This window comes from Adiantum capillus-veneris, chromosome 13 (assembly GCF_014529385.1).
Source record: "Adiantum capillus-veneris isolate H3 chromosome 13, ASM1452938v2, whole genome shotgun sequence".
NCBI lineage: Eukaryota > Viridiplantae > Streptophyta > Polypodiopsida > Polypodiales > Pteridaceae > Adiantum > Adiantum capillus-veneris.
This window is the reverse complement of record NC_140943.1, coordinates 45048014-45072617: the sequence shown is the minus strand read 5'-3', so window position 1 is coordinate 45072617 and position 24604 is coordinate 45048014.

Genomic DNA, 24604 nt, shown 5'->3' with positions numbered 1-24604 from the left:
CGTGAATTCATATTGCAAATCCGACAAATTTAACCCTTTTGTGTGTGCACCTAAAGATTGGTAAAAACTGCCATTCTTTTGTGTGTGCGTGTGCCTAAAAAGTGTGTAATTTGCATGGTTAATTCAATATTTTGATAGCATAAATTATGTGTGTAATGATTAATTTCTGCATTTTTGTGCTCAAAACAGGGATTTACACACTCTAATTGCGTCAATGTTTGACCTAATTTTGTTGTTAATTTTGTGGATTTAATTGCCTAGTCTTGATTTTATTGATAAAATTGTTGGCAATTGAATTGATGTGATTTTGGCAATTCTATTTGGTTGCACCATTCCCCAATGTGTGGAGAATTTGTATAAATTTTTTTGGGTATTTTTCGGATAAGTTTTGTAATTTTTTGACAACTTTTTGCTAATTTTTGCATTAATTTTTTGATAATTTCATAAAAATTTGATTTTACGATCTTTATGAGCTATTTTGTGTGTGCATATTTATGGCATCATTTTGTTCGCATTATGCCCTTCGTGGTCAGGTTTTGAGCGTTTTACTATTTTCGAGGGTTGGGTGGACAATTTTGTCGAAATTGGCGTTTTTGATAAAATCCGCTATTTTCGGTGTGCTTTTGCATGTTGAAAATGATTGATTGTGAATGACAATGATTTTCTAATATTCCTAAAATTTTTCGGGAATTTTTGGGAATTTTTGGTGATTTTTTGGAGTTTCGGCTAATTTTTGGCATTTTTGGAAATAAAAAATAAAAAAGGGAAAGCTGGGTTCGGCTCCCGCCGTGCCTTGCGATGCATAAAATTCTTCGTGAGGTAGATCTTTCCGGTCTCTTGGGATAGTTTTCTTCGACATTAAAAAATAAAATTAAAACATCTTCTTCTTTTTCCTCTACCGTCTGCACTCGTCTCGCTCTACGCGAACTCACCTCCACTCATTCTCTCTCTTTTCGTCACAGTCCCTCATTTTCTCTCTACCCTTGCTAGCGCGCAGTGTTTAAAAATAAAAAAATTGGGTCAAGTTTATTTTAACCAGCCGAATCCTAAAATCCCAGTTAGATTTTGAGCTTGCCTTGAAGAAAACCGAGAATTTTTCACGAGTTTTAGTGTAATTACCTGCAAAAGCTTTAAAGTTTGACCTAACAACCGGGAGAATTTCAAGCCGTATTTTTTTGGCCGCATCTCTCTCTCTCTCTCTCTCTCTCTCTCTCTCTCTAAACTCTCACTCCCTCTCTATCTCTCCTTTTCTCTCTCTCCACTCTCCCACTCTCCCTCTCTATCTCTAACTTTTCTTTCTCTTTCCCCCGCTGCCCCACGCATGTTCACCCTCCCTTACTCTCTCTCTAACTCTCTCTCTCTCTCTTGACTAACTCTCTCTCTCACTCCCCCCCTCACATGCCTTTCGCCTGCAGTACTCTCTCTCTCTCTCTCTCTCTCTCTCTCTCTCTCTCTCTCTCTCTCTCTCTCTCTCTCTCTCTCTCTCTCTCTCTCTCGTGGCTGCCCGTCGGACCTGCGTCCCCTCGCTAGCTGCAGTCAAGGCTCATCGTCACTCACGCAACTGCAGCCTGGAATCGGCGCCCCTCTATGCCCGCACGTGCGCCGTTGTCCCCCGGTGTCAACGGCTCCCTGCTGCAAATAGGTAAGCTATATAAATTTAATTAAAAAACAATATCAAAATCACAAAAATACTTTAAAAATAATTTTTTTTAAAGAAAAAAGAAAAACATCAAAACTCAAAAACAGTTTAAAAAGAGTATTAAAAAATCACAAAACATTAAAAAACGATTAATTTTTTTAAAAAATCAAATAAAAAATAAAACAAATCAAAAAATCGTAATAAAAAATCATAGCGAGCGAGTCTTGCAAGAGAGGATAGAGACAAAAAGGTGGGTGGTAGGGTGGTAGAACAAGCACAGTTATACACCAAAGTTTTAAAAGTAAACCGACTTAGCGAGCGAAATCTTGCTTTGGCAACATGTTGGAAGAAGAAGAGGAAAAAAAACTATACGAGTTTGGGGGGGGGGGGGAAGAAGGGAGAAAGAGACAGGTTTACTTCAAACGCGTTTCGCTTTCATTAGCTCATCAGTGGTGGTGCAAACAAGAGGGAGGATATGGAGGGGGTATAAATAGTGAAGTGTGGCATGGCTCAAAAAACTCTAATGGTACCACATTTGAAGAGGGAGAGGCTAACTTAAAGACAGGTTATGGCTCATCTTAAGTGGGTACTTACAAAAAAGGGAGGGAAAGGTGGAGAGTTATTAGGGCATTTAAAGGAGTGGAAAAATTGTACCAGAAAGGAACTAGTCAACAAATGAATTTGACTTAGCTTAGGGAATGGGTGGAGTTTAGAGGGGTTGCATATATACATGAGGCCGAAGTTAGCTGATGTTAGGTTTTGTCAATTACGGGTGGAATTCCTTGGGGGGGGGAGGGGGGGGTTTGTGTGGAAAAAGAAGAAGGGGGTTTGGAGAGAAGGGAACCGAGATTGGGCCCATTCATCCAACATATCAAGGGTCTAGGCATAATACCTGCGCAGCAGTTGGAGGCCAAGATTTGAGCAGAGCGCAGGCGAAAATGGCCCCTGCTGCTCGCGAGTTTCGCTTAGTATGGTTAAATAGGAAATTCCAAATTTCATCATGGAAAATCTGCAAAAATCAAACAGGCAAATTCTGGAAGGTATGGGGTGAGTGTGGAAGCTGTGGAAACTTGCCAGGGGAAATAATGGCAAAAAAATGCGCAAATTTTAGCCTGGGGGGTTGCTTGGACTAGGGGAAAGCTACCAAAAGCTGCCAGATGCCCAGAAAAAGCTATAAACATGACCATTCTCTTCATATTTTGTTAGACTCGGAGCCTTGAGAATTTCTCTCTCATCTAGGGAGAAACACTACGTAGAAATCATTAGAGTTAAGTCTCTAATTGATTAGCCTAACAAGTAATTAACCTAATCCCTCTCAATTAGTAAGGTTAGATTAAGATAAATGATTAATTAATCAAAGATTAGGCCTATATATGCTTCTTAAACCTCTTTAAATTAATAAATCTTTGCTGATTATTATAATTAGTCTTAGTAATACTAAGCTAATTATTTATCCTCTCATATTAGGGCTGGAATTAGCTAATTTAGCCATGAATTAATGGTAAAAAAATTAATTAGGATTAGATTAAGTTGAATTATTTATCAGAGATACATTAGATAGTTATTCATCTAGGAAAATTATCCTATAATTTTCTGAGAAGGTTTCCTAATTAATTAGGCCTAAATACTCTATTTTTTGAGCAATTTTCATAGGGGAAATTAGTAAATGGAATTCAAATGCTTCCATATAATTTTTAGTGGTTAATTAGGTTTTCAATAACCCGTAAAAATTAGGAGAAGTTCAGAAAATTAATTTAGCTAATTATTTTAGCTAAAATAACATGTTTTTTGAGTAATTTTAAAAGGGAAAATTAGTCAATGGAATTCAAATGCTTCCATATAATTATCAGTGGTTAATCGGCTATTCAATAACCCGTGATAATTAGGATAAGTTCAGAAAGTTAATTTAAAAAAAATTATTTTAGCTAAAATACTATATTTTCTGAGACATTTTAAAAGGGGAAATTAGTGAATGGAATTCAAATGCTTCCATATAATTATCAGTGGTTAATTAGGTGTTCAATAACCCATGATAATTAGGATAAGTTCAGAAACGTTATTTAGCTAATTATCCTAGCTAAAATACCCTGTTTTTTGAGAAATTTTAATAGGGAAAATTAGTAAATGGATTTCAAATGCTTCCATATAATTAACAATGATTAATTGAGTGTTCAAGTACCTGTGAAATTAGGAGAAGTTCAGAAAGTTAAGTTAGCTAATTACTTTAGCTAAATTATTCTGTTTTTTGAACAATTTTAATAGGGGAAATTAGTAAATAGAATTCAAATGCTTCCATATAATTATCAGTGGTTAATTAGGTGTTCAATGACCGGTAATAATTAGGATAATTTCAGAAAGTTAATTTAGCTATATATCTTAGCTAAAATACCCTGTTTTTTTAGAAATTTTAATAGGGGAAATTAGTAAATGGAATTCAAATGCTTCCATATAATTATCAGTGGTTTACTAAGTGTTGAGTAACCCTTCATAATTAGGAGAAGTTCAGAAAGTTAATTTAGCTAATTATCTTAGATAAAATACGTTGTTTTTTGAGAAATTTTAAGAGGGGAAATTAGTAAATGGATTTTAAATCCTTCCACATAATTATCAAGGGTAAATCAGGTGTTCAAAAACCCATGATAATTAGGAGAAAGCCAGAAAGCTAATCTAGCTAATTACTCTAGCTAAAATACACTCTTTTTAGAGGAATTTAAATAGGGGAAATTAGTAAATAGAATTAAAATTGAATTGAGATCTTTATCAAAGGTTTATTAGACCTCAAGAAACCTATGGTAGTTATGCTACCACTAAAAAATTAGTTTTTAACTATATATCCCAGTAAAATTACTATAATTTTTGGGAAAAATAAAAAAGGGAATATAGTAAAGTAAATAGAAACCCTTTGATATCAATACCAGAGAAGGAATATACTTTGGGGAATCTATTATAATTATCCTAACCTTAGATAAATAGTTTAGGGACGTACTTTGGTCAAAAGTAACCAATTTTTGTATATAATGGATAAGAAAAATTAAGAAATAAAATTATCTAAATACCAAAGAATTAACCAAGGTCCAAAACCCTTATTTTTGGGTAACAAGGAAAAATAAATGTTATACAATAAATCCTCTAATGGATTAAGTCTTTTTATAAGGCTGCCGAAATGGCCCCCAAGAGAACCAGGGGAAACCCTTTGACGGAAGATGAAGATGCTAGTAACAAACGTAACAAAGCAACTAACGATCATGAAGCAGGGCCTAGCCATAGGCCAACAGAGGAGAGTTTACGGGCACCTGCCCCACAGCAGATGGACGACCAGTCCCAGGTGGTTTTCAATTATGCCATTAATAAGCTTTTAGATTTCATTTTAAGTTAAGCATTTGCATACGAAGGGTTAGGAAGGAAAACACTGGCTGAAAAAGGAAGGTAACTTCCACAAAACCCACGATCAATGATTGTAATTAGGAAAGAAATGATTGGGTTATTACTGGTTGAAATAGGAAGGAAATGTTTGACCATCCTTAAGACAGCTTGTCTCAAGACACCTCTGATTCCTTGGAAATATTTTTACTCCAGGTAATGAGCAACGATGGAGATACCATCATGGAGGAGTCGGTTACCTCTGCACGTGTGGAGTCTTTACCCCGTGTTTGTTTATCTTTATGGATAGTACTTTTACGTTTATCCTAGAGGAACCGCCCGGTTGTATGGGCAACTGGTTTTGGCGTATGGGCGCCCGGACTTTGGGTGAAGACTTTTTCCACCCCGGTTATATAAATAAGGAATGGGTGCCGTTTTTCACCCTTGTATAGGTGGTCTTGAGACAAGTTAGTACTGGTCAATGATACCTTAAAATGACAGTACCTTGTCTTAAGTTTAAAGATGTCTCTTTTCTGAAAGAATTTCTTCAATGTTGTTTTAAAAGGTTGCTTTAAGGAAATGCAGTTGAAAAATAAAAAAGGAATCATTATTTAAATTGTGGAAAGAATGTGGTAGTAATTAAACAACAATAAAATCATGTGTGAGTGCGGGGTGGTAAGTGGGGATTGACTAAGGTTGTCAATCATGGACGAGTGGACCTGATTACTCAGGTAACTATCCATTCCCGCGCACTAAAACGTTTAGAAACTTCACTTGGACGAGGGATCCACCAGCGACTGTGCCCTCACATATGTTAGAGGGAAAAAAGCGTTGGCTAAGGAAACCTTAATCTAAAGGATGAAGATTTAGGGCCGGATTTGTTTTTTTTAAGGATCCCGTTTCCACTGCGAGACAGGACTAGGTCTCTTCTAGGGCTATGAACCTAAACCATTGCCAATGGTAAGGGTGAATTCCCTAGAATTTTTCTTGTTTAAAGGCTTTGACTTTAGTAGGCCTAAAGACCTGTCAAAGGTTCCATCCCGCTTTTGGTGTCGGCGGGATTGGGACCATTACAGTGACTTAATGAAGCCTAACAAACAAAAGGGACTAATAGAACTGACAAGAACAAAAGGGGAAGAAATGACAGTTTAGTCATATATCGTGATAAATGTCTCCAGGAGCAACCAGGGGTCAAGCCAAATTTTGGTCATCATCATTGCTCCTACATGTGATTTGCAGCCAAAAGGTGCCAGAGATGCCCATCAATCATTTCGAGATTGAAATCCACAAAGTTAGCTCGTAAAGCCAAATACAAGTCCAAATCAAGCCAAAATTTGTCAGTAGGCAATGAACAAAGAAAACAAGATAAGGGTTTTTTTTTTTTTTAAGATAGAGGTCTAACCCTCCGCTAGAGATGTAATTTTTCCAAACCATGATATCCATTGTTAGTAGTAAGCTAACTTGGATACCATTTTTCGGAGCTCTCATTGTAAAAACACTTATTATTTTGATAATCGAGAATCCTATAGCTCCTATTTTACGGATAAACCTTGTAACTGATGAGCTGGGGCTACAAGCTTCCAGATAGTATCAACCTGTGATTACCCATCTTTAGTTAGAGCTCCCAGATTATTAGTTTTGACCACCAAAAACCTTGGCTAAGGTATAAAAGCCAATTTTTGTAAGTTAATTTTAAGTTTTTGGATAATGAAATATACAGCGTGAGCTAACGGCGCTCACTTCTCTCCTTCTTGTGTTTCCTAATCCCACCCCGATTGTCACATTGTAGTCTCGTTTGTTGCATTGCAGCTAGGTAAGAGCTCTACGCATTGATGTAAACACTTCACAGTATTCTGTTGCTTTTGGCGTCGTCCACTTGCGGCCTAATCTTATCATAAGTAGGAATTTACACTTCAATATATAAAAAAAGCATAGGCGGGGTATTGGGACATCATTGCTAAGTATTTAGGTGCATTTTGGGTCAAAAACGGCTAGGTCAAAAATCCACTGCTGTTAATAAACGCGATTTTTGTACTTGACCTAAAGTGGGATTTGATACTATAAGCATGTGTGCATTGGTCTTATGAACTTGTCCTAGAAGTTTTGTTACATTTGCATGTCATTTGATGCTTAACGGATGTGATTTGTTTGCCGATGAGCGATTGGCTTTTGGTGATGTCAATCACTTGAGTGTAGCTTGAGTTAGATGCGAGTTGTTTGTTGTTTTCCGAGAGATTCACAACCTCTTGTAGCCTCTATGCACTAATTGAATCAGCTTCGTCCCATGGATTGACAATTTAATCGTGATTCTCACTAAATCTGCAATAAGATAGGAGTGAGGTTAGAAACCCCCACATTTGGCACCGCTGTCAGGAATCGAAGAGACCTAAAGTAGGGAAAAACACAAGTCTCTTGTGAAGTTATCCTTTAACTTCCTCTAGGATCTCCTAGAGTGAAAACTTTCTTTTAGAAACCGCATAGCCTAAGATTGTCGTCTTTTGTTGTGTAGAGGTAGCTTGGAAGTAATCGTACTTTTCGAGTGCCTTTCAGATTGTGAAGTTGTAGAACTAGATTACGATTTTGAGAATGATTGATAGACGGGACAAGTCTTAAGATCAATGCTCAAAAAACCATTAAAAACAAGAAAATAAGTGTTTGTGGACACTTTCCACAACCCCATTGTATGACAACCTAGGAGTAGGGTAAGTAGGATCCAAGATGGATTTCCAAACATTGCTCTCTCAGGTCATGATTATTTACTTTCAGCTCAAAACTGACCAAGCTTGATACCAATGACTCATTGCATGTGTACAAACAAATTTTGTGAAGGCACATAGAATTTGGATCACCAAACTGGCAGAAAATTGGGTAAAAACTAAAGTTGTACTGACTTTCGAGAACTTGAGTGTAAATTGGGGAAGAAATTGTCCAAACTCAATGAAATTTGATTCATAGGCTTATATTGATGTGATAAACATGTGTATATGCTCAATTGATAAAAAAGATGCAAAAATTTGTCAGAAGTAAATAATCATGATTATTTATATGTGGTCCATTTTTTAACTTTTTTTACTAAGTTAGCATACCACTAGTTTTACCATATTGTAATAAGCCCACAAACCAAATTTGGTAAGATTTGGATCATTGGATTGAAAATTGTGACCAAATTTGCAAAGTCACAGTCTACGGATAGAAAATTGATGACCATTTGACCAAAAATTGTCGAGACTTGATGAAACTTGGCTAGAGACCTTAAGTTGAGGTGCTTAATAGATCTGTGTCAAGATTGGATGAAAACTTGCAAAAAATTATCTAGAGTAAATAATCACGATTATTTACATCTGCTTCAAAAATTGACAATCTTGCATATTTGAGCATACCACAAGGTCAAGCATATCAAGTAGACCAGACAAATCAATTTTGGTGAAATTTGGATCACAAAAGTGAGACTTAAGCCAGATTCTTGAAATCAGAGTCTACGACACGAAATAGCTAATAAACTTGAACAGTTTTTTCCAAACTTGTTGAAACTTGTCCAAGGACCTTAACAGGTTGTATACTTGGCAAACCAAGCCAAAAAGTGCAAAAAACTGACAAAACTAAATAGTCTCGATTATTTACTACTGCTACACAGAGCCACCATTTTTTACTTTTGAACTTGTACAGTGTTAGTCCAACATAATACAAAGCCACTGGGAAATTTTGAGTTCAATCAGATCCAAATTGGTACATGTTCACTCAGTTTCCAGGTTGCAGATTAATCCTTTGATTTTTGCCAAAGTCGAGTCTGAAAATCTCAATTACTGAAATCCCATAGCTCGAATTGAAGTGATACACATAGACCAATCACAATAGTTAGCAAAAATTACACAGTCTTTATGAAAGAATAGCTAACTCTATCAAAATTTAACAGGAATCAGTTTGCATACAAGGAATTGGTAGCTTGACAGAAGTTGCAATCAAGTCAAGTGGAAATTGACAACAAGTCAATCCGACGGTAAGTATTCTATCCAGGGCTTCAAAAGTCTTTATGAACCTTAGATCTAGTCGTGTACTAGGAAATCAAGGCATATTTGGAGAAACCTCCAGTAGAGTATCCACCGAAGAAAGCATCAATTAAGGCAATTCCTTGCACACTATCCTTAAAGAAGTTTCAGACACTTTCTCAGATTCAACATATGAAATGTCTTCTTATTCGAATCACTCAAAAACCGGAACGACAGTGCGCTATAAGCATATACTCTCATTTTATAAGACAAATTGCCATGGAGCTCATGTTTACCTAGATCCTAATGAAGAGTATACTATTCGCATTGATGACCATGGTATTGAGTTCAAAGAAGAGATCAGGGCAAACAAACAAGGAAAAATGTACATAGATAGAAACAGAACTCGGTATTTACAAGTCAAAAACCTTGATGTAATAAACAAATGGGGGTTAGAACTAAACACCATTATTCCAAAATTATGACAGCAAAAGAAGGACCACCAACTTTAGAATTCGAGGGATAGGATCAAGTTGATTTGAAGCCTTTGAAACGGCTAAGTACGAATAATCCTAGGACCGGACTCTATAGGACCGGAGTCTATTGTTGGGAGGATAGAAATGTAAAATATCTTTTGTGGACATCGCATGCCGAATCGCGACAACTAACACCCATGAAGATCATCTATATCTTCAAGATCAAAGATAAGCGATCAACAGATCTACCAACCTACCTGTTTAGGGATTGTTATAACAACAACTTTGTTATGATGACTCGTGAGGAGGTGGAATAAACCAAATACCAAGGGTATTCCATAAGGATTGGATATTGGGTCAAGGACCAAAAACTATTCCAAGAGATGAACACCGTGAGAGATCTTCAGACAGAAATGTTAAGAAACCAGAAACCACCTCCTCACGAAGAAAACAGGGTGACACTAAATCCAGCCCAGGGCTACATGAGTCACTATTTTCAACAAACTAGTTTGAAGGACTCATAATAGGACCAACTGCCAAGAGATCGGGAGTTGAACCAAATAGATGTGTCAGACCAGCTGATTTCCAAAAACGCGTTAGAAAATATAGTGGATCTGGGGATCCATACGACCACTTAGCAAGCTTTAAGCAAGTGATAAGAGTAGAATGCATATTCTATTTCCATACTCAATTCGAGGGGTTTGGAATGATATTAGAAGGAAAAGAATTAACATGGTTCCAAAACATTCCACCAAGGTCAATCATGGACTTGAACACATTAGCTCAAGGATTTGTAGCTTCTTGTTCCAAAACGGGGCTCAAATCTACAGTTTTAAGCAGAAACAAGGTGAGCCTCGTAGGGATTGTGCAATTCAAATGAAGTAATACATTGCCAGATGTCCAGAGCTAGAGATACCTACAGAAGAACGACTAGTATCATTGCTTCTAGAGGGACTGCTAAACAAAGAAATTCATGCTATACTGTATAGCAAGAAGCATACAACATTAGAAGAGTGTGTGTCAGATGCTATTGACTTAGGAGACAATTGTGATATTTTCAACGAAGAAGATGTCCCTAAGGATAACCAAAGTGAGAAAATAGCATCCACTAAAAAAGCAAAGGTGGGAACGGCTGCTGCAACACCACTTTTAGCCATAGAAGACATGCTGAAAAGGATGAATGACATAATGAATAACATGTAAAAATCACCTATAAGAGGACCAGGACAAGGGATACCTCAATAGGGACAACCAATTAGGCCACAAAAAATGGTGTGCAATCTAGGGTAAATGTACCAACCATGAGACTAATGAGTGCTACTACCAACCAAAGTATGATGGGAATGTTCAATACATGCCCATGAGGCCATATGGACAACCCATGTACAGATATCAGCCTAATATGGCACCATCTCAAAGACCACTGATGGGTATGGAAGGACCTCAACCCGTGTTGGGTCAACAACCTCCATATCCAAGACATAATGTAGTGCCTGTGAAGTACATGCATGCAGAAGAAGTCATAGATGAACAAGCACTAGTGACTGTTACACCCTATGCTGAGCCCATCCACAGTAATGGTAGAAGGAGATTGGTATAATTCACATTCACCACCAATGGAAGAACCTGTGACTTATACTCCACCAGATCTTGCACCAATGTACTATGTGGCTAATCAAGGTGTTAGACCTCCTATGGTAAGACCCATTGTTAAGCCAAGAATGGGAAACTGTCATAACTATGGCGCAGATGATCAATGGAAAAATGAATGCCCAGAGCCTGACAAAAACCTCAAGACACTTGAAGTTTAATTGCATACAATGTTGCAAAAAGGGAGGACACTTCCCAGAAGATTGTCCTATAAATCCTTTAAACAAGGGTAAAACAGTAGTGAACGTAATCCAAGTGATACCTGGTAGCTCATCTGAAAGTGAACCGATTGTTCCAATCAAGATAATCACTAGAGACCATGCTAAAAAAAAGAAACATAACTCCTCTGATGATTCAAAAAATACAAAAATTGCCTCTCAAAAGACCAAAAGAAGCAGAAGCAAAAGGTATGAGATAAGAAAACAAAAACAACGGGTTGAAATAGAGGAGAAAGCAAAGAAGCTATTCCAAGAAAAGGTGAAAGAAACTGGAAGCGAAATCAAGGAAACCACCATGAAATCTGGAGGATCAATTTTGGTTGACAAAATTTTTGAGCCTATTAATGCAGCGTTGGAAGCCTACCAAGCACGACTTAAAGCAGGCCAAAACCTAGAAAACAAATGAAAAAACTATCCTTCTCCAGACATGGAAGCAGCTAAGCTTGAAGCTTATCAAAATTTGGTAAGAATCATGCAAGAAATGTTGGAAAAACAAAAACCCAAGCTCAAAAATATGGCAAAACCTGAGCGAAGATGCCTTGGATGGAATTCCATTCGTAGAGGAAGACTAGCCAGGACACTTATGGAAAAAAGTTAGAGAGATCAATGATGGGAGCCTAACTCTAAAGTCAGCTCCTATAGACGAAGTTTGGTTAGACAACCTACCTCCAGATATGGACATATATGTACAATCCTTCTATGGGGATTGCGGATCTGAAGCTTCAAGAATGTCAAAACCATTGACCTTGAAAACATTACCCTCTTACTTGGGAGATAACGAAGATGAATCCATAGTATGTAAGACCACTCAGGTGAAAAGAGCAGAACAAACCCTAGAAGTAGACAACATTCATTCAATCATGTCTACACCCATCCAATGCACTCTTACTTTGGAAGAACTATTAAAAATCAGACCATATTTATCAAATGATCTACATAAAACCTTAAAGAAGGTGGTAATAACGGGGCTAATTGCAAAAAAATTAAGAAAATTGAAATACAAAATGGACAACAAAGAGATTCGATCTGTTCCAATGAACAAAGTCGAAGAATACTACGAAGAGGAAAAAGGAAACACAACCCTTCTAGTGACATATAATGACATAGAAACCATGGAAATACTAGATAGTGGGGCAGGCATAGCCATAGCCATGAAAGGAGTATGAGAATCCTGGGGACAGCCAGCCACATTAGACAAATTCGAATGAAATTGCAATTGGCTGATGGACACATTGAAAGACCCTTAGAACTGCTTGAAAAAGTGATAGTTAATTTCTGTGGGATTGAATATCAACACACTTTTGCCATAGTAGACTTTGGGAAGAATCTCAATTATGAAATCATATTGGGAAGACCTTTCATGCGACAGGTACAGCTCATCCAAGATTAGGGATATAATTATCTGTACTTGAAGCAAGTAGGATCAATAACAAGGGTTAATCTAAAATATCACACTTATAGATATGTCATGAAAACGCCCATACAAGAGTTCAATTCAGTCTCTTCGGCTAAAACTAAGCTTCCATCTTGGTTGAACAAAGACACTCCTATTTGGATGTGTGGAGCTTCAGAAAACGGGAGTTTAAAAATAGAAAAATGTATCTTAGAAAGGGATTGCACCGACGAAGCATATGTATCTGCCTAGAACACAAAAAAGATAGATATGGCTGAACCAAGAGAAGAGCCTAGACCTGCCTGCAAATGACCTAGTAGAAGAAGAAGAAGAAGAAGAAGAAGAGCTTTTGTTAAGCTTACTAAAAGAATACCGAGACATTTTGCTTGGTCTTACAAAGATCTCAAGGGTGTTGATCCAAAAATCTTTCAATGTACCATACCCATGAGAGATGATGCGAAACCAAGTAGACAAAGGCCATATATATATAATAAGACATTTGCCAGAAAGATCAAAGAAGAGATTGAAAAACTAAAGGAAGCCAAATTTATTTATAAAATTGAACACACAGATTGGATGTCTCCAATTGTGGTAGTACCCAAGAAAAATGGAAAACTACGAGTGTGTGTCAACCTCAAGAAAGTGAATGCAACTACCATTAGAGACAACTTTCCTCTTCCAATCACTGAGCATGTTTTAGAACGAGTTGCAGGAAAAGAAGCTTACAGCTTCTTAGATGGCCTTTTGGGATACAATCAACTTTTGGTTGACCCAAAAGATCAACATAAAATTGCTTTCTCAATGGAATGGGGTATTTTTGCCTATCGGGTTATGCCTTTTGGGTTAACTAATGCTTCTACCACCTTTCAAAGATTGATCAGCCATGCTTTTAAGGAATATCTTAGGAAATTCTTGGAAGTATATATGGATGATCTATGCGTACATTCATCAATCCGGGCTGATCATTTTGAACACCTCAAAAAGGTATTCGAAAAATGTAGACTTTGTAGGATTTGCTTAAATCCTGAGAAGTGCACATTTATGGGTAGACAAGGAAATAGAAAGGGAAGGATTAGGAATGATCTATGCCGTAAAAAAGTATAGACATTACCTATTAGCAAACAAATTTGTGCTCTTTGTGGACCACCAAGCCTTATTATACTTGGTCAACAAGCCATGCAACACAGGAAGAATAGTGAGATGGTTCATCATTCTTCTAGAATTTGAATTCATTGTAGTTGTAAAAAAGGGCACTACTCATCAAAGAGCAGATCATTTGTCAAGGATTGTTTCAGGAGAATCACCTAAAGGGGTAAACAATGATCTACCAGATGCCTATCTGCTCTTTGTGGAAATGATACCTCCATGGTCGGAAAATATGGTATCATTGATGACCATAGCTTAAGTGGATTCACAAATACCACTTCCTATTACAATCGGATTAATCAACCAATCGGCTATGTATCAATTACTAGCTGATAGGCTATACAAAAGAAACCGAGATGAAATATTGCTCTTATACATTAACCTTGAAGAGAAAACCCAATACCTAAGCCAAGCACATATTACCATAGTAGGACTTCACTTTGCAGAAGAACAAACTATGCATCAAATCTTGAGACTTGGAGTATTTTTGCCAACTATGAGGAGTGATGTTCTCTCTTTTGTAAAGGATTGTCCTCAATGTCAAAAATTGACACCCATACCTCATGTAACATTGTTTCAAATGTCACTTGTTCCTAAGTGGAGTAACTATGTAATTACTTTCTTATCGAGCTGAACATTTGGATATGAGTAAATGTCGTCAAAGAGTAATTGAAACTGAAGCAAGAGACTATTCTCTTATTGGAAACCAATTGTATCGGAGAGGTAAGGATCAACATTTGCATCTTTGTGCAAATGAAGACGAATATATTCCAAGTATAGAACAAGCACATGTTGGATTATCTGTAGGTCACTTTTCTAGTGAGACCACTGCAAGAGAAATCTTAATGGCAGGCATATGGTGGACAACACTTTTTGCAGATGCCAAAGAGTATGTTCGGAGATGTGATGCTTGTCAACGAGAAAAAATGCCAACACGTGTAGATAGCATGCCCTTAAGACCAATGATGGGAGCTAGAGCTTTCGCAAAATGGGGTATAGACTTTGTTGGGTCAATACAGCCACCTGCTTATAGAACCCAAGCTCAATATATCATTGTAGCTACGGACTATTTGACCAAGTGGGCCGAGGCTAAAGCAACTAAAAGAATGATTCCGGAACCACTGCCGCATTCTTATGAGTATGTATTCACGAGATATGGACTGCCAATAGAAATTGTCAGTGATAGGAAACTCATTCCTCAATGAGGTAATTGAGTATCTGCTTGATGAATTTATGGTCATCCATAACAAATCAGCCCCCTATCACCCACAAGCAGACGGACAAGCTGAGCATACAAATAAATTTCTTAGCTCGGTATTGACTAAGGTGGTTAGTTTAGGAAGGACGGACTGGGAAATGAATCTCCATGCTGCTCTATGGGCTTATCGAGTTTCATTCAAAACAGCTTTAAATGCTACACCCTTTAACCTTGTTTATGGTCTTGATGCCATATTGCCAATAGAATTTCTATTGCCGACATTAAGGGTAGCTAAGGATCTTGAGTGGACTGGATATGAATTGTCAGAGAGACTTGAAGATTTAGAAACGCTAGATGAGAAAAGGCTAATTGCTGTAGCTCACATTTATGCACAAAAGTGGAAACAAAAACAATTTTTTGATTCCCATATAATTACAAAAATCTTCAAAAAAGGGGATTTAGTTTTAGTCTATTCCCTTAAGCAACACATTCCCAAGTTCAAGAAAAAGGGAAACAGACCGTTTATCATTGAAGTTGTATCTCCAAGTGGAGCAGTTAAGTTGTCCACCCTAGATGGTGAACCAATGGCTAATTGGATTAGTGGATTTCATTTAAAAAAGTACAATTTTCCACTAACCAATGCATTGCTAGAAAGAATGCATGCAGCCAAGCAAAGAAAGATAAAACGACAGCTGGTTATTGATGAAGCCCAAGAGGAATCTCGACTTCGGATACTCAAAAGGAAAGCTGTGTTAGGAAATAAGATGTAGCTAAATAGATATTGAGTAGATTACTTAATGGAGAGATAGATTTTACACACAAGAGATTATAGAGTAGAGAGAGAGAGTACACATGATATACGTGGTTCACCCAACATGGGCTACGTCCACGGGAAAGCAGACACTGAATGGCTTTAGTACTTCAAAACAAGAAGTAGGTTACAAAGGGATTATAACCTTTTGGAGCTCCCGCCTTTCTTCACTCTCACCACCTCACACCCACCTTGTTGCATCAACCTCACACTATGAAATGTGTGTAGAAATGGCCTCCTTTTATAGGACAAAAGGGTTTCCCTCTCTCATGAGAGGCAGCCATGTGTAGCCGCCCTTGTGTAGATAAGTACAAATCGGACCCTCCAATCCGCCCATGTGTGGCCGCCCTTGAGAAGGCAAGTCCGCTTTTGAATTCGGCCACCAGCCATTGAGTTCAGCCACCGGCCACTGACCATTGACTTCCGACCACTGGCCAACCGGTCAACCGATCGATCGTTTTTCGACCACTTTTTGATCGCCGTTCGGACATAATATTTCAACAAAAGGGAATATTCCGGTGAATGGCCGTAAAATTTTTGCTTTTTGGCAAGTGATTTTATTTTTCGGCGATTATTGTTTTTCACACACAATGGCTTCTCCTCATAATGGGGACCTTATAAATGTGCATTTTTACCACAATAAATTACAAGGGGTAAATCAGGCTCCATACTTAACAAGCTGCCACTTGGAGACTGATCTCCAAACCAAACCTGTGACTGCTTTCCATCCTAGCTTCTTATCCTTGAATGCCAATTGAAGATGAGCAAAATCTCAACTTCTCCTTGTTGACCACCTTTGTAAACATGTCTACAAGATTTTCACTTGTATGCACCTTTCCTAGCTTTAGTTGTTCCTCTTCCAAAAGGGTGCGTATGAAGTGGTATCTCACCTCAATGTGCTTTGTCCTTGAATGAAAGGCTGAGTTCTTTGCAAGATGGATAGCGCTTTGGCTATCACTGTACAAGACACAATTGTCTTATTTGAATCCAAGCTCTTCTAAGAATCTATGAAGCCACAGAATTTCTTTGCTTGCCTCCGTCATTGCTACATATTCTGCTTCCGTGGTAAAAGAGAAACCACTTTCTGTAGCTTTGAAGCCCAGCGTACTACTATGCCTCCAACCGTGAAGACATAGCCAGTAGTGTTCCTTCGAGTATCTTTGTCACCTGCCATATCTGCATCAGCATACCCTTCTAGAAAAATATCAGTTCCTCCAAAATACAAAGCATTTGTTGTTGTCCCTTTTAGATACCTAAGTATCCACTTTACAGCTTGCTAGTGCTCTTTACCTGGGTTATCCATGAACCTACTCACAACTCCCGCTGCATGTGCAATGTAAGGCCTTGTCCATACCATATCATACATTAGAGAACCTACCGCTGCAGCATATGGAATTTTAGACATATAGGCTATCTCCTCTTCTGTCTCTGGACACATATCCTTTGTTAGTTTAAAGTGACCAGCCAAAGGTGTAGAAACTGGTTTTGCAATTTGCATTGCAAACCTTTCTAGTACCTTCTTGATGTAATCCTCTTGAGATAGCTTTATTGTCTTCTTCGTTCTGTCCCTTGATATTTTCATACCAAGTATTCTCTTTGCAACACCTAAATCTTTCATTGAAAAAGTTTTAGAGAGCTCCTCTTTTAGGTCTTTGATGTCCCACATGTTAGCACTTGCAATCAGCATGTCATCAACATACAACATTAGGATGATGAACTTCCCATCTCCCAAATTCTTTGTGTAGACACAGTGATCTGAGTTGCATCTTGTGAATCCATGATCCAACATCCATCGATCAAACTTCAAGTACCATTGTCTTGATGCTTGCTTTAAACCATGCAAGCTCTTCTTTAATTTGCAAAGAGTTTTCTCCTTACCTTTTACTTCATAACTCTTTGGTTGAAGCATGTAGATTTCCTCCTCTAAGTCACCGTGAGGGAATGCCGTATTTACATCCATTTGCTGAAGATTTAAATCATGAAGAGACACAAGGCTTAAGACAAGCCTAATTGAGTTCATTTTTACAACAGGACAAAATATTTCATTGAATTCAATACCTTTCTTTTGAGGAAACCCTTTTACCACAAGCCTAGACTTGTACCTTTTCTTCCCACCTTCTTCTTCCTTCAGCTTGTATACCCATTTGTTTTGAAGTGCCTGCTTACCTTTAGGCAACTCAACCAACTCCCATGTTTGATTGCGATGTAGGGAGTCCATCTCCACTTGCATGCTCTTCATCCATTCTTCTTTGGATTCGTGTTGCATAGCTTCTTCATATGATTCCGGCTCTCCAGAATCTGAGATCAAGAGATGGTTGAAGGAAGGAACAAACCTTTCTGGAGGTCTACTTGCTCTTGTAGATCTTCGAGGAATAGGTTGAGGCTCCTCATTTGGTTGACATTGTTGCACATTGTCACACGTTTGCAGTCCTTGAGTCTTCACTGTCCTCAAGCTCCATGTACTCATCACCTGTTTCTTTTGTTTGTTTACTTTCCAAGTAATCTTTGTACATATTTTGTTCGTGAAAAATTACATCCCTACTCCTTAAGATTTTACCATCTTCAGGATTCCATAGGCGATACGCAAAGTCACCTTCTCCATAGCCAATGAAAAAACACTTTTTGGAATTTCCATCTAGCTTTGATCTTAGGCTTCTATCTATGTGCATGAAAGCCTCACACCCAAACACTTTGAGAAATGCATAATTCACTAGTTTACCTGTCCATGCCTCTTCTAGAACTCCCCTATCCAATGTCGTTGAGGGTGACCGGTTGATTAAGTACACAGACGTACTTACAGCTTCTACCCCAAGCTCAAGTGGTAGGCCTGCATGTCACACCGCATGCTTCGTGCTTGCTCCATGATTGTCCTATTCATCCTTTCCGAGATCCCATTTTGTTGAGGTGTCCTTGGGTTTGTCCTTTGTCTCTGAATGCCATTGCTAGCACAAAAGCTTTCAAAAGCTTGGCTGCAATCTTTGCCTCCATTGTCGGATCTGAGGCATTTAACCTTGGTACCTGTTTCATTCTCCACAAAGGCTTTCCACCTTTGAAATATGGAAAATACATTGGACTTATTCTTCATGACATAAACCCATGTTTTTCTAGTCGCATCGTCTATAAATGTTACATAGTACAATGAGCCACCAAGTGATGGTGTACTTGTAGGACCCCAAACATCAGAATGAACCAGCTCAAGTTTTTAATTTTTTCTTTCATTTCCTGATTTTTGAAATTTTACCCTCTTTTGTTTACCATAAACACAATCTTCACAGAACTCTAAGTCCACTTCTATCAAACTTGGTAGAAGCTTCTTTGTTTGAATGATTTGCATTCCTTGGGCACTCATATGCCCAAGCCGGTAGTGCCACACCACATTGTCAACTTCTGTAGTTGTTGCACAAGCTGAAGGTCACGTGCTAACAATACACAAGTAAAGTGTACCAACCTTTTCTCCCTTGGCAACCACCAAAGATCCCTTTGAGATCTTCCACCGTTTGTTTCTGAATGCAATGTTGTGACCTTCATCGTCCAATTATCCTGTAGAGATCAAATTTTTGTGAAGAGAAGGGACATGCCTAACATCTTTAAGCTTCCATTCATTTTCGTTAGCAGTTTTGACAGAAACTATACCTTTGCCAACAATCTCACAAGCTTCATCATCTCCCAAGTATACATACCCAAAATTACCTTTGGTGTAATCTTGGAAATGTTTCTTGTGTGGTGTCTCATGGAATGAAGCCCTGGAATCTGCGATCCAAGAATTAGACACATTTTCTAATGAGAGAATTAGAGCATCTTGCTCTACTTTACGTGCCACATTGGCCTCCGATGTTGGCTTGTTGTCTTGAGACTCTGTCTCCTTCTTCTTTTTGGACCAGCAATCCTTCTTGACGTGGCCCTTCTTGCCGCAGTTCCAACATTCAAGAACTGACTTTGTGCGTGACTTGCTCCGCCTTGAGCGATCACGACCCTTTTGGTTTTTGAACCTCTCCTTAGGCCTTCCTCTTATTTCCACAGTGCAGCACTTGATGATTCTCCTGTGCTTCTCCTTCGTATTTCCTCACTTAGGAGAACACCCACAACATCCTCAAACTTAAGAGTATTTGTGCCAGAAATAGAATTACTTACAACCATCACAAGGATGTCCCCCGGGGGATTCACTCTATATACAAAATGGGATGCCACCTGTGAGAGAATAACTTTGATAAAACCCCTATATACGACTTATATTAGGGAATATGACCCCTCTTTCTACACTTATACGACAATCAATGAAGAAAACTATCATACCCCTATCTTATATATAGAATTTAGGTCTCACATGATCAAACTGAGTAAAACTAGTCAAAGAGTGTATAGCATAGTGACTAGCAACGTACTAAGGAACCACTTTCGTTGATAACTCGATGTACCTACAATGTGTCTTAGGTTGAATTTAAAAGTATGTGCCCAATGAGCCTGCACTCTGGCTACTCATCCAATTTTGACCCATCCAAAGCTAGTGTAAATCAACTGTTGACTTGCTGCAAATGAGCCCTTATCTATGACGGTCTTAATGCAAAATTTGATGTGTGACCTGATAAAAAACTTCCACAAAATTCATCCATGTTCTAGTGCACACCAGTGACCAATTGCTACAAGTAATCAACCTAGGTCAGGTTTTATGCAACTTCTCCCCTTTCCTCACTTCTCTCCCCCCCCCCCCCCCCCCCCCCCCCCCCCCCCCCCCCCCCTCTCCCCCCAAAAAATATGATACCCCCTCCCTTATTTTTAATCTTGGGAGATAAATTATTGGGGGCCTGCCCCTAGCTTATACACTTATGTAACTTGTAGAAAAAACACCCTCCCCTGCACTTACGTGGTGCGGTAAGTTTTTCATGGTGAATCCCCCGGGGATTGTCCCAACTATCCAATAGAGATGATAGTATAAGGAGAGCTCGCACTTCGTCATCACAATTGATTTTCACCAATCGAAGCTGACTTATGTTTGTGTTAAAGTCATTTAGGTGTTCTTCAATTGAACCATTCTCTGCCATCTTTAGATTGAACAAGCGCTTCATAAGAAATACCTTATTGGATGCCGATGGTTTCTCGTAGAAGTCGTCAAGTGACTTCATCAAGTCCTCCATGGTCTTCATCTCCGAAACATTGAAGGCCACTGTTGACACCAAGCTTAACCGGATTGTTCCTAGTGCCTTTCGATCAAGGACAATCCATACTTCATCTGCCATTGTTGCGGGCTTTTTCGCAAGACCGCCTAGTGGCAAATAGAGGTCCTTCTGGTAGAGATAGTCTTCAATCTGCATCTTCCAATGTTGGTAGTTTTTTCCGTTGAACTTCTCAATTTCGAGCTTCCCTTCCTCCGCCATAACTCCCACTCAATTCAAGGAATCCTTTCCTTGAGATAATTTAGCTACGAGCAAACCTTGCTATGATACCAGTTGTTAGAAAATAAGACGTAGCTAAATAGATATTTGAGTAGATTACTTAATGGAGAGAGATAGATTTCACACATAAAGAGACTATAGAGTAGAGAGAGAGAGAGAGAGAGAGAGAGAGTACACACGATATACGTGGTTCACCCAATGTGGGCTAGGTCCACGGAAAAGCAACCACTGAATGGATTTAGTACTTCAAAACAAGAAGTACGTTACAAAGGGATTATACCCTTTTGGAGCTCCCGCCTTTCTTCACTCTCACCACCTTACACCCACCTTGTTGCATCAACTTCACACTATGAAATGTGTAGAAATGGCCTCCTTTTATAGGCCAAAAGGGTTTCCCTCTCTCATGAGAGCCAGCCATGTGTAGCCTCCCTTGTGTAGATAAGTCCAAATCGTACCCTCCAATCCACCTATGTGTGGCCACCCTTCAGAAGACAAGTCGCTTTTAAATTCGGCCACCGGCCACCAACCATTGACTTCCAACCATCGGCCAACCAGCCAACCGATCGATCGTTTTCCTACCACTTTCCGGCCGCCATCCGGACATTATATTCCGGCAAAAAGGAATATTCCGGCGAATGGCCGTGAAAATTTTGGTTTTCGACGAGTGATTTTATTTTCCGACGAGTTATTTTTCTTCACGCACAATGGCTTCTCCTCATAATGGGGGCCTTACAAATATACGTTCTTACCACAAAAAATTACAAGGGGTAAATCAGGCTCCATACTTAACAAGCTGCTCTCAAGAATCAAAAAATACCTATTCCCATCAACACACTGGAAATAGATGACCGACAATGGAAATTGCAGAAAGATGTAGTGTCAACGGATGATGAATGGTTAGATGGAATGGACCTTTGCATCAAAGTACAGCTCAACAACCATAGCACCAATGCATTGGTCGATACAGGAGCTAGAGTAAATGTTGACAGTTATTCCACGTACAAGAAAGCAACAAGTCATTCTTTGATAGTAGGAATAGTGACTATCAAAGGATGCAACAAGAACCCAACACCAACATTGGGAGTAGTCAACTTGAATGTGATAGTACATGGATGTTCATGTCCTCATCAGTTTGTATGCTTACCAGATGAACACATGAATGAGACAATGATTCTTGGAATTCCATGGATGTGGACATAGAAGGCAGTACCAGATTGGGATACCAATCAGCTCAAGCTATCACCTAAAGGCGGACAAATCATTTTTCCAATTGCACCAAGCAAGGAGAAATGGAAAGGATTTTACCAGCAAACAAAACCACAAAGCAATCAATCTTCTCCATCCTATCGACAAGAAAATTCTATAAGTAGCATGCAAGGAGTCAGGAAAATTTGGGTACCAAAAGCACAGCTTAAGGACAACCCGATTCAAATCTGGGTGCCCAAAACACCATCGACAAAACCAAAGATGGTTCCAAGGTTCAAAACACAGAGACGAGCATATCCAAGCAAGGAACCTAACACAAAATGGATTTGGAAGAAAAAGGAGCACTTCTCTTCTCCGCAAACTGGAAATCCAATCAAGCAATGGAGAGTTAAGTCTCAGAAACCTCAACCACACCATTCTGACCAAGACAAACCAAGATATCAATGGTGGGTAAAATCTCGACAATAGTCATTATTGATACCAACAACTAAGGCAATCAGCGTGCTAAAGCATCTTGATGATACAATCAAGCAAAGAGCACACAAGCTACAATACTTGGTCTTTGGAAGACAGCATCAGAAAACCTAGACATCAGAAACCCTTGAGTTAATTACTAAGACCCAACTCTTGCACAGCATGATAGTTTGAACTGCATTAATCTTCAAAGAATGTAAGAGCCAACCAAGGTTATGTATAGACACGATTGTTCAACTCATGCACACAGTCGTCCCGGAGTACGCCGTCTAGGAGGGGTGGAAGAGCACTAAGCAATTAAGGGCAATGTTTGAAGAGGGAGGAAAACTTTTGATGTTAACGTGTGATTTTTTTGCAACATTACCTAATAATGCCCTTATAAATCATCAACAAGGAAAATTTAACTGATAACATCTCCCAGATGAGTGTAAATAGTGTATATACTATCCAAAAACATTAAAAAATAGTCCTTTTTTATTATTTTTCATCATTTTACTTGATATTGAGAGTTAGAAATGGAGAAATCCAACAAAAACTAGGACAGATGGAAGCGGGAAGCCTAAATTAGGCGGCCAAACCTTCTTTTGCAGAATTCTTGCAGAATGAGCTACAAGAATCCACGATTGGGAAAATTTCTGAGTTTAACATAGATTTCACGGCCTAGTAGGACTAACAGGGGAATCTGGGGAAAAATGGTTCGGGAAGTTCGGGTATAGATACCCAAGGTAGGCTAAAATCACCTCATTTTCACTTGCTGCCTTTGGAGAGAGAGCTTTTCGACCCTCTTTGCGCGTATTTTCCAGAGTCCACAGTCACCTGTTTTCAACGCCGTCTCACACGAGACATGAGGGGTAAGTTCTATACTTGTCAATGATCCATTTTGTACGGCCGGTAGCTAGTATAAACCCCTGGAAAAAACCCTAAAATTTGAGCAGTGCACAAAGACCTATGACCAAAAATCAACCATAGCGGCCTATCAACTCAACCAAATCAGATGAGACTTGAACTGTAGCATGCCCCACTATAATAGAACACTTTATATCAACAGTTAACCATTCGGCAAGGGTCAAGGGGGTCCCAAGTAGAAAATCTAGGTTTTTGGTAGATGCCAGAATTGGATTTTGAGTCTCTGACTCCACAGACAGCTGGCATACGAGGTCTATACACAATGTATATGATTGGTTTCATAAAATCAATCAAGCCAAGCCCTCGAAAAACAAAAAATGGCTCGAAGGCTACAAAGCATCAAATTCAACATAAGAGGTCAAACTGACTCCAAATGGGCCAAAATTGGATGAGTTGCTTCACGACTATGTTGCGAACAAGTCCATAGCAACAAAAGTGACTAACCAACTCTACAGGCCATGTAGTCACAAAAATTGGTGATTTCAAAGTCGACATATCACGAAGTGATGCCGGCAAGTCCAAATTTTACCAAATTCAATTTAGGACTTGTTTTAGGTGTATAGAATGTGTTTAGGTTAAAATTTTCAGATTTTGCAAGAAAAAGTTAACTGCTGTAAATAATCACAATTATTTACTTTTGTAATAGGCTTGAAAATTGTACCATCTCCTCACCTATCACTTGTACACACCTATTACATGCCAAATTTCAAGTATGAGCCAAAATGATCAATTATAACTTGGAAAATTGCCA